We start from the raw sequence: 12,206 nt of genomic DNA, 5'->3' as shown, positions 1-12,206 counted from the left end.
AAAGGGGAATGTATATAGGGGAATTAGTGAAGTTCGGTGGCAGGAGAAACAAGACTTTTCATCAGGTGAATACAGGGTTATAGATACAAAATCAGATAGGAGTAATACAGGAGTAGGTTTAATAATGAATAAAAAAAAATAGGAGTGCGGGTAAGCTACTACAAACAGCATAGTAACGCATTATTGTGGCCAAGATAGACACTAAGCCCACGTCTACTACAGTAGTACAAGTTTATATGCAAACCAGCTCTGCAGATGATGAAGAAATTGATGAAATGTATGATGAGATAAAAGAAATTATTCAGGTAGTGAAGGGAGACGAAAATTTAATACCCATGGGTGACTGGAATTCAAGAGTAGGAAAAGGGAGAGATGGAAACATAGTAGGTGAATACTGATTGGGGGTAAGAAATGAAAGAGGAAGCCGTCTGGTAGAATTTTGCACAGAGCATAAGTTAATCATACCTAACATTTGGTTCAAGAATCATAAAAGAAGGTTGTATACATGGAAGAATCCTCGAGATTCTAGAAGATATCAAATAGATTATATAATGGTAAGACAGAGATTTAGGAACCAGGTTTTAAATTGTAAGACATTTCCAGGGGCAGTTGAGGACTCTGACCACAATCTATTGGTTATGAACTGCAGATTAAAACTGAAGAAACTGCAAAGAGGTGGGAATTTAAGGAGATGGGACCTGGATAAACTGAAAGAACCAGAGGTTGTACAGAGTTTCAGGGAGAGCATAAGGAAACAATTGAGAGGAATGAGGGAAAAAAATACAGTAGAAGAAGAATGGGTAGCTGTGAGGGATGAAGTAGTGAAGACAGCAGAGGGTCACGTAGGTAAAGAGACGAGGGCTAGCAGAAGAAATATGGAGTTTAATTGATGAAAGGGGAAAATATAAAAATGCAGTAAATGAAGCAGGCAAAAAGGAATACAAACGTATCAAAAATGAGATCGACAGGAAGTGCAAAATGGCTAAGCATGGATGGCTAGATTACAAATGTGAGGATGTAGAGGCTTATCTCACTAGGCTTAAGATAGATACTGCCTACAGGAAAATTAAGGAGACCTTTGGAGAAAAGAGAACCACTTGTATGATTATCAAGAACTTCGATGGAAACCCAGTTCTAAGCAAAGAAGGGAAAGCGGAAAGGTGGAAGGAGTAGATAGAGGGTATATACAAGTGCGACGTACTTGAGGACAATATTATGGAAATGGAAGAGGATGTAGATGAAGATGAAATCGGAGATATAATACTGCGTGAAGAGTTTGACAGAGCATTGAAAGACCTGAGTCGAAACAAGGCCCCGGGAATAGACAATATTCCATTGGAACTACTGACGGCCTTGGGAGAGCCAGTCCTGACAAAACTCTACCATCTGGTGAGCAAGATGTATGAGACTGGCGAAATTCCCTCAGATGTCAAGAAGAATATAATAATTCCAACCCCAAAGAAAGCAGGTGTTGACAGATGTGAAAATTTCCGTACTATCAGTTTAATAAGTCACAGCTGCAAAATACTAATACGAATTCTTTGCAGACGAATGGAAAAACTGATAGAAGGCGACCTTGTGGAAGATCAGTTTGGATTCCGTAGAAATATAGGAACACGTGAGGCCATACTGACCTTACGACTTATCTTAGAAGAAAGATTAACGAAAGGCAAACCTACGTTTCTAGCATTTGTGGACTTAGAGAAAGCTTCTGACAATGTTGACTGGAATACTCTTTCAAATTCTAAAGGTGGCAGGGATAAAATACAGGGAGCGAAAGGCTATTTACAATTTGTATAGAAACAAGATGGCAGTTATAAGAGTCGAGGGGCACGAAAGGGAAGCAGAGGTTGGGAAGGGAGTGAGACGGGGTTGTAGCCTCTCGCCGATGTTATTCACTCTGTATATTGAGCAAGCAGTAAAGTAAACACAAGAAAAATTCGGAGTTGGTATTAAAATCCATGGAGAAGAAATAACAACTTTGAGGTTCGCCAACGACATTGTAATTCTGTCAGAGACCGCTAAGGACCTGGAACAGCAGTTGAACGGAATTGACAGTATCTTGAAAGGAGGATATAAGATGAAAATCAACAAAAGGAAATCGAGGATTATGGAATGTAGTCGAATTAAGTCTGGTGATGCTGAGGGAATTAGATTAGGAAATGAGACACATAAAGTAGTAAATGAGTTTTGCTATTTGGGGAGCAAAATAACTGATGATGGTCGAAGTAGAGAAGATATAAGATGTAGACTGTCAATGGCAAGGAAAGCGTTTCTGAAGAAGAGAAATTTGTTAACATCGAGTATAGATTTAAGTGACAGGAAGTAGTTTCTGAAAGTATCTGTATGGAGTGCAGCCATGTATGGAAGTGAAACATAGACGATAAATAGTTTGGATAAGAAGACAATAGAAGCAGCGTGGAGAGTAAAAATCGTAGAGGGAGACCAAGAGATGAATACGCTAAGCAAATTCAGAAGGATGAAAGTTGCAGTAAGTACTGGGAGATGAAGGAACTTGCACAGGATAAAGTAGTATGGAGAGCTGCATCAAACCAGTCTCAGGACTGAAGACCACAACAACAACATTATTCATATTACCTCTGTCAGAGAAATATTAGACTGCCAGTAAAGATAATATAATTCATTTTTATTTTATCCACTGATAGATGCCTCTTGAAAGCTCTGTGACTGTTAAGTCAATGGTTTGGCTTGTTAAATTGTAACCTACTTTTGTACGATGACAGTAGCAGGTTGACATCAGATTTGTGATGTGCTGTAGAATGCTGAATCGTTTAGCGTGTTACACAAATTCATGAATATTCAACATCAGTAACTTGATGGTAGGGGAACAGATAATTGCTTTTTCCGAGAAATAAATACTTGACGAAATACGACATAACACATAGCGCTTATGGCTTCTATTACAGCTGCTCAAGACCCCACAGACACAACATAACAATAGACCAAGAACTGGTGTCAACATATCTCCTCAACAGCAACGGTAATTAAGTTTTCTAATCTCGTTTTTAAATGTTTATTTAGTTTACTGTTGGTTGCTTTTACTACAACGATCTGTTAAAAATACCTCTGATAGCTATGTAAGAGAGTACTTAAAACCGTGAAATTTCAGTGGCGTCAGAAGTAAAATAACGGAATGTGAAAGTCCTGGTATGTGCGTTATCGAGTCTAATAACATATATAACATCTCAGAGGTCATGCTCCCCGAGGAGCGATCACGTTAAGTGTTTGCTTGCCGTCCCACCAATTTTGATGAATTGCTAGAATCAGTAGAGTCTATTGAGGCCTTTACTTTTGCTAATGAGCAGTTTGCAGCAATGACAAACCCTCTCTTAAATTTGATTCTGTCGCGCACAGGTATTACTTTCGTTGCTCCACGCGCGTCAACCCAGTACGCGAGTGTGCGGCTGTGTGGGTCCCGAGGCACAGCTGACGCCATGTGTGAGGGAGTGTTCGTACATGTCGGAGAAAGTCAACCCTTTGATGTGGCCATATTCATACTGCAACAAGATCGTCCCTCCCTCCCCCCTCCCCCTCACCATCATTTCTGCCCCTGTCGGACAGGAGCACCGGTGCGCATTACTGGACTCCGGCAGTTTTGTTTCGTTACTTGACTATGAGAGTATTTGGAGTTCAGCCATATGTGTGCGTTATCTCCCGTGCTCCCCTGTCCTTAGTGACGTCGTGTCGCGTATAGGCAAATTTACCTCTGGTTGGGGAGGTGGGCGGTAGCGTGTCCATTTGCGATTTATCCTGGCCAGTTACTCTCCTGATGTCAAAAGATCCAGTATTTAATCTGTTGCTCTGCTGCGATTTTATTCGAAGGACTGGGTTGGTCCTTGATTTTGCAAGTAGTGCATTCTTCTTTAATTTTTCGCAGGCGAGAAGATATTCTGGTCGCCGTCCAAGCGTAATTAATTCTGTAAGTTGCGGGGACCTGCGAGTTCGACGTGGTTCATCTTCAATCAGAGCAGGGCACGCATTTTTTCATCTGTTTGGTGAGTTCCCTGATGCTAGGAGTGACTAATGTGATCCAATATGATATACGCCTTATTGATGATGTTCCTGTTCATCACTCTCCGTGTAGACCTGCTCCCTACAAAGAAAATCTTGAGGAATAAGCTCGCTAATATACTGCAGAGTTGGGTAGTCAGGTCTTCTGCTTCTCTTTATGACTCGCCTCTTTTTCTTGTCCTAAAGACTCAGATTCAGGATTACAGGTAAATCATGGATTACAGATTGCTGATTAAAAAGGTTGTTCTAGAGTCAGCCGATCTTCATAACTCTTTCACATATTTGTCTGGTGGTAAGTTGTTCGCCGTGGTTGAGCTGAATGAAACCCATTAACAAATCACTTCCACCGGAAAATCTAAGTATGGCACAGCCTTTTGCACCGACTGGAATCTCTGCGAATTCAGTAGGATGCCATTTGGGTTGGCCACAGGAACCGTTGTTCTCTCTAGTTTGTTGAATCATATCTTAGTGGATTTGAAGTTCGTCTGTGCATTTAACAATCTGGATAACATGGTCATTTATAGTGATTCGTTTGAGGAACACCTTTACTAACTTAGACAGGTGTTGTAGAAGCTCTGCGATGCAGGGTCAACGTCAAGAAATCTAATATTCTCTCGACAGGTATGAGGTTTCATTTTTGGGTCATCTAGGTTCAAGGGATGGCATCAGTATCGACCAAGAGCGAACGAAAGACTTGAAGAGATTTTCCAAACGTAGAACTAGGGAGGAGGTAGCTAGGTTTATTGGAATGGCTACCAATTTCTGCCAGTTTGCTCACAATTTTGCTCGGCTTGCTGTCCCTCTTAATAATCTGAGCAAGAAGGGAGAAAATTTTGTACGGGCCGAATGCCAATAGTGTGCCTTTGAAGCAGACTTCACAAACCCTCCGGTGTTGGATGGGTCCGACTTTGGCAAGAGGTTTATTGAACAGACCGACACGTCGAATGCAGGGATTGCTGCGGTTCTCCTCCAGGAGCATGAAGATCGAAGACGCCCTTTAGATTTTGCGTCAAGGAGGCTGTCCAGCGCCGAACTGAATTATTCTGTGTATGAATATGAGGTACCCTAGAAAAATTCCAATTCTGCCTCGTATATATAGAGTTAGATTTAGAGACCGACAATCAGACATTATTTGGGTCCTTGACGGTCCCAGGAAAACCGCTAGAATCGCGGGGTGAATGGTCCAGATTTCAGCGTTCATTTTAAGGTGCGCCACGATAAAGGTTCCAACAATCGGGTACTCGATGCGCTCAGCTCCATGTTTGAGCAGAAAGATACCACGAGGGAGGTCGAGCCGGTGGTTCCAATTATCTTCCTTGTACTGTTCTGAGCGAAGTTCCTCCATTATTTACCGATCTTAAAGGTAAGCAGGACCAGCTCTCAAGGTGAGGACAAGTTAGGAGGCAATTGTTATCGGGGGAGGAGTTCGCCGAGGTTTTCACTGGAGAATGGTATGTTGTGTAAAGAAGGGGCCACCATTGAGAATCCAGGATTTGCTTGCCGCTTGAGTTAGTCCCCTCCATCTTTCATTAGTTTCGTATTTCGTTGCTGGGTGGGCATTTAGGCCTGTAAAATACCTGGCCGTCATTGTACAGGGATATACGGCATTTGGTTGGTGAGTGCGACCCGTGTAGAAGGAAAAACCGAATTACAATCTGCCGAGGGTGTTATTACAGTGCGAGCGCTAACAGTACCCCATGGATAAAATCTTTATTGATTTTGCGGGATACTTCCCCATACTAGCAGAGGCTTTCATTACACGTTTGTGGTCGTTGATACGTTTTCGCGATTCGTAAAGTTCGTTCCTAGCTGAGAGGTTGCAGCCACTGGTAGTGTCGAAAACTTGACCAGCATCTTCTCCTGCTTAGGCCCTCTTAATTCTCTGGTGAGCCATAAAGCTCCGGCGTTTGTTTCTAAGCGATTTTAAACAGTTCTGTTTCCGCAGTATAATTAAGCACATCTCTACCACGCAATATTTTCCTCAGGCGTTCTTAGCTGATAGAGTGAACCGTAATCTTAAGTCGGCTTATATACCACGATAACTCTCCGAGTACGTAGGATACTACCCTCCAGAGGCTGAAATTTGTGTGTAATTCCGCTCCACACGAAGCATCGAGAGCTGTTCTTGGCGCCCTTATGTTGTCGTACCTCTCCTCCACTATCTAACATGATCTGCCTCCATCTATGACTCTTGATACCCTTAGGGAAAACTGGCCATAGGCTCGGAACAACATCAATTCGGCCCATAGTCGGCATGCAAAGCGCTGAAAGCGGGGTAGACGTCCCTTTTGTGGCAAGTAAGGGGATAATATATTTGTTAGAAGCTAAGCTGGGCAAGCCCAAAGTGTTGTTAGACTTGGTGAGTCCATCTCCCACGTTATCGATCCATGTTTCATTGTTAAGTTTATGATGTGGTAAATTTGCTGGTCAAGGATTAGCCACGGGCAAGACCCTCAGAGTCATCTTAGTCAAGTGAAGCCGGTTAGCTGACCTCTCCACGTTTTTTCAGGGCGTAGGCGTAATTGGTTTAAAGGACGGGAGATTTAGACGTGTCAGCTTTAATTTTGGTGGGCGTGGCGACCCGTTGGGTCACTATTTGGGCTGCAGATACCGATCCTGATGATATGTCGGGAGCGAAGGTCTTAGGTAGTGGAGTGTGGTGTCGGGTTTGGCGGGTCATGGTTCCGACAGTTAGTTGGAGGCCACATGGCTGTCAACTTATTGGTTTTGTGGGACTCACGCTGTCCAGTACGGGCTTCAAGAAGGCACGATTCGTTGAATAGGTCGAAGGGAAGCTCTGCTGGCTGGATTAAGGAGTGATAGTGGCGACTTGTGGAAAGAGCAGTGGGTGCCTCGTGCAGCCTGGTCAGCAAGATCCTGGCTATCTTGGCAATCTTAAATTGTACGGCACCTGAGGATCACTTGTATGGATTGGAGGCAGTAACACCCCTGCTTCGAGTCCTGGAAGTCAAGGCTCCTTCATACCTGAGTGGAGTTAACTGTTGTTTTTTTATTGATACTTGATATCGTATAGCCGCGTCTCTGTTAATGTGGACTTGACCTATCATATCAACATGCCTTCAAGTGATTCCGTGGAAACTCATCTGTCAGTGTAACTGATAATAATTGATATTCTGTGCAAGTGTATGAGCGTTCTCTGTTGTAAAGTGAATGATGAACCTGAAGTTGTAACATAGCCAGCGTCGAAGGCAGTGCCCCAGTAATTAAATTTCCAGGCGCTGATATTTCACATTGTTAATTTTCACGTAATTTTAAAGAGTTTTATACTTGTAAATTGTATGTTTAGTCACTTCTGGAATAAGTTAATCTTACCTACATCCTAGACATTCTTATTTGTAGCCTTATTTGCTCAGACTGCTCATTCTGTCCGCCCCCCGTAGCTGAGTGGTCAGCGCGACAGAATGTTAATCCTAAGGGCCCGGGTTTGATTCCCGACTGGGTCGGAGAATTTCTCCGCCCAGGGACTGGGTGTTGTGCTGTTCTAATCATCATCATTTTATCTCCCTCGACGCGCAAGTCGCCGAAGTGGCGTCAAATCGAAAGCTTGCACCCGGCGAACGGTCTACCCAAAGGGTGTCCGTAGTCACACGACATTTACATTTTACTGTTCCTTTCTGACCTGTGTTGGCAGGATACTTTTGGCAGTAGACGACGCGTTCCTGTTTCCCAGACATGGAGGAGAGATGTATTTTCTAGCTACTGCAGCGACACTTCCGCCTTCGACAACGTCTAGGTTGGCCTGCAGTCTTGCGCCTTTACCAGCCGCCTTCTGTTGGCTCAAGTTCAGTAATTTTGATCGTTTGATACGTGCCATGCTGGACTTTAGCCAATTTATTCTGGAACTCTTAACCTATTCCATATTGTGAATTTAGCAGTACGTGATGAAACGTCCCCTTTTGAAAAATTATTCATGACTGTGCTTAAACTGACACACAATGTTTTTAGCGCAACGCAATCTGACTTTCAATAATCCCTACAAAAGAATGGCCCTGACTAACATTTACCTATACCTTTCACAAATCACTTACCTCACAAAAATCTTCGTTACTCGAACTACTGCAATATAGCGAGCGCCACTACTGCCAGCTAAATAAAAGATTCTAACTACTGAAGGCACTAACTACTGATAGGCCTTAGTTAGCAAATGAAAGATTTTGATAGAGAACAAATGATGTATTTACCTTAATAGTCATAATATATGTAGCAGTTCATGACATCCAGTCTTACAAATTTCAAAACTCCGTCATCTCTCTCCCCACATCCACCACTGCTGGAGGCTCACCTCCAACTGCGCAACGCTATGCGCTGTTCACATCCAGCTGCCCAACACTACAATGGCAGACAACAATGCAAACTAGCCACAGACTGCACACAGCACAGCCAGTGATTTTTATACGGAGCGCTACGTAACGTTGCCAATAAGAAAACATAAACAGCCTACTTACAATAAGCTTTGAAACGTCTCCTGCAAGTCCGAAGCTACGTGTCACTACATTAGCTCTTTAACCACTTATTTAAAACTTTCACCCTTATTGCTAGTTCTGGACCATGTTAAGTTTTAAAGCCCTTTACTTGAGATTTTCCTTTTTTATCTATCGGCGTTAGCTAACTCCATTCACTGTGACCTTGCCTCCTTAGTGCCTGTTGGCTGTGATAGCCGTCCGCGGTAATTTGCCACCTTTTCTTGTATTTAGGTTGCTTGTATATATATTTAAGGGCCATTGTCAATGTTTCTCCTGATGTGTACCAGCTGGAAGTCACGTTTAAATTGTATGCCTTCCAAGCTTTTATTGTATTTCGGGGGATTGTGTATTTAATTCCTTAAGGGACATTATTAGGGTTTATAGATTATTAAGGGCTTTATAACAGCCACAGTCAAAGACGTGACTTGTTATCCTTTCTTTGCCTTGGGTGGGCGTTGTCCATTGTTTAAGATGCTATCCATGCTTGGGAATTGTTAGTACATGTAGTAACAGTTATTCGTAACTCAATTTACTAGTAAAATTCAGTTTGTAGAACCAGCCTGCAGTCATGTCTAGTTGGTGTGACTTCTTACTTATATTTGGGGAATTATATATATTCCTCATTTTAAGCTCAGTCATTTAAGTTTCTTATTGATTCTGTTTAAGTTCTTTAAATTACTGTGAGCGTTGTTATTCATTTTTACACGTCTTTAATTTGAAAGCATAATAACTGCTGTTAAGCAATAATGTGTAATCCATGAAATGACAATTGACGAAGTATCTGGGTCCACCTTCCATGTGTTTTTCCTTACAGTTATCACATCGATTGCTGTGAGGCGTCAGTAACGAACAGGTCTAGATCTGTCTGAGTCATTGCGAACATTTTGAACACAGTCGTTGTAATATAATATTGTGGGTGGCCATTTTCTCAATTTTATAACTGAGAGAATTACGTCCGATAGTGGACGAGTTTTGAACAGTTATGATGACTTGAAATGTTAGGGATGATTAATAACTTATTCTAAGATTATGCGGCATTTAGTTTTGAAGTGTGTGTCCAACGATTTTCAAAATTTCCCGAACCCTAGTTTTTCTGTTGAACGATTTATGCCTACACAAGTTGTGGGTATGAGTGAAGGATGACGAGCTAAATAAAATCTGTACCGAGTCTTTGCTCATATATACAACTAATTTACGACCGTTCACTTTCCACGGGAAGCGCCGCAATTGCACACATGTAGACTCGCTGCTACATAAAATCATGACGCAGAACTCTAAATAAAGAGTGAACCCTTTTGCTGAGGCAATATGATTTGCGCACATCAGCACTGATGTAGCAGAGCTCCGCCGAACAAATAAAATAGCATTATCGTAAAGAAAGGTCTTCAGATTGAATCTGAACTGACTGAACGAGGTCTAAATCATAATTTATTGAACTTAACTTATAAAATTTCTTTGCCGTGCTATTCACAAAAGATAGAGTCTTTACTGCACCATGTCAGTTAAAGAACATTTAAATTAATATTTCATGCCAATTAATGAATAGTGCAGCCAGAATAGTTCAAGTAGTATTGAGAAAAGCATATACATTTCACTAACCATTTTAGTTAATATTCAATGACAATATTACACAGATGTTAAAAATTTCGGAGTTCCAGTTTCCAATTCACGCACAGTTATATAATATCAGCTTCAGAATATACACAATTTTCGTTTAGAAATACAATACAGCTTCGGGATGGTGAAATCAGCCCATCAGAGACGTAGCTGCTACATATTTTTGATTCATCATGTTTTGGCATCTCGCATACTCCAGCTTGACAACGGTGTGAGGTAATGAGATACTCGTGCGCTCGTAAGACTGCATTAAAAGTGGTCTCCCCTTGGTAAAGAAGTACCACTAGGCTCTTTTGGCTTCATCCATTTTCCTCTGCTTCTTTCATTGCCAAGGAATACGTCTAATTTTTTGCTTCAATGCAAGAGGTGTAGTATTCTATTGTACATCATTACCTTCAAAATATCAGGTAATATTAAGCGGTATACAGTATAAAAACAAATGAATTCATTTCATATATCCATAAGTATTTAATACCTAAGAATGAACTAAACAAGACCTTGTTTATACACACATGAAAAAAAGTTTTGTATCACCACTGTTCCGAGATTTCCGGAACCTGTACAGAAAATTGGAATAGAGATCAAAATAAACATCATTTCCGCGCTTTTTGTTGCTGCTGAAAACCACACATTGCAAGTTGTACCACCATACAGCGAGACTTCAGAGGTGGTGGTCCAGATTATTGTACACACCAGTACCTCTAGTACCCAGTAGCACGTCCTGTTGCATTGCTGTATTCGTCGTTGCATACTATCCACAAGTTCATCAAGGCACTGTTGGTCCATATTGTCCCACTCCTCCAGGGCGATTCGGCGTAGATCTCTCAGAGTGGTTGGTGGGTCACGTCGTCCATAAACAGCCCTTTTCAATCTATCGCAGGCGTGTTAGATACGGTGCACGTCTAGAGAACGTGCTGCCCACTTCTGTCGAACGATATCGTTATCCTGAGGGAAGTCATTTACTAGATGTGCACGATGGCGGCGCGAATTGTCGTTCATGAAGACCAATGCCTCGCGAATATGCTGCATATATGGTTGCACTATCGGTCGGAGGATGATATTCACGTATCGTACAGGCGTTACGACGCATTCCATGACCACCAGTGACGTACGTCGGCCCCGCGTAATGGCACCAAAAACTATCAGGGAGCCTCCACCTTGCTGCACTCGCTGGACAGTGTGTCTAAGGCGTTCACCCTGACCGGGTTGCCTCCAAACACGTCTCCGACGATTGTCTGATTGAAGGCATATGCAACATTCATCGGTGAAGAGAACGTGATGTCAATCATGAGCAGTCATTCCGGCATTTTGTTGGGCTCATCTGTACAGCGCTGCATGGTGTCGAGGTTGCAAACATGGACCTCGCCATGGATGTCAGGAGTGAAGTTGCGCGTCATGAACCCCATTTTTGCACAGTTTCAGTGGTAACACGACGTCCTGTGGATGCACGATAAGCATTATTCAACATGGTATCTTTGGATCACTCCGAGACGCCAGGACACTTCCCTTGTTGAGAGCCCTTCCTATCACAACAATGCGGACGGGATCGAACCGCGTTATTGCTATAGACAACACGAGCTGTGTACCACCTTCCTGATGGAATGAGTGGAACTGATCGGATGTCGGACCCCCTTCGTCTAGTAGCTGCTGCTCATGTATTGTTGTTTACATCCTTTGGTGGGTTTAGTGATAACTCTGAACAGTCAAAGTGACTGTGTCTGTGATACAATATCAACAGTCAACGTCTGTCTTCAGGAGTTCTTGGTTCCGGGGTGATGCATAATTTTTTGATGTGTTTATATTTGACAAGTGCTGGAGAAGATTTTGGTATTTTACAGTTACTACGAAAACGCGTCTATAACAACAACATATGTACAATTACTCCCATATGCACGAACTAAAAAAAATACAAGGGGTCTGTAACACAATATGTTATCTCAATATGGGAAATGGTTTTATTGTACATTTTCTTCACATGAAAATAGCATACCCTTTTCACATTGGTCTTAAGTCTGAGAACCGTATACGTAATATCAGACTTATCATAACAGTAGCGTCTTACGGAACTGAAAC

The sequence above is a fragment of the Schistocerca serialis genome, chromosome 9 (genome assembly GCF_023864345.2).
Source record: "Schistocerca serialis cubense isolate TAMUIC-IGC-003099 chromosome 9, iqSchSeri2.2, whole genome shotgun sequence".
Taxonomy (NCBI): domain Eukaryota; kingdom Metazoa; phylum Arthropoda; class Insecta; order Orthoptera; family Acrididae; genus Schistocerca; species Schistocerca serialis.
This window is presented reverse-complemented; position numbering follows the sequence as displayed.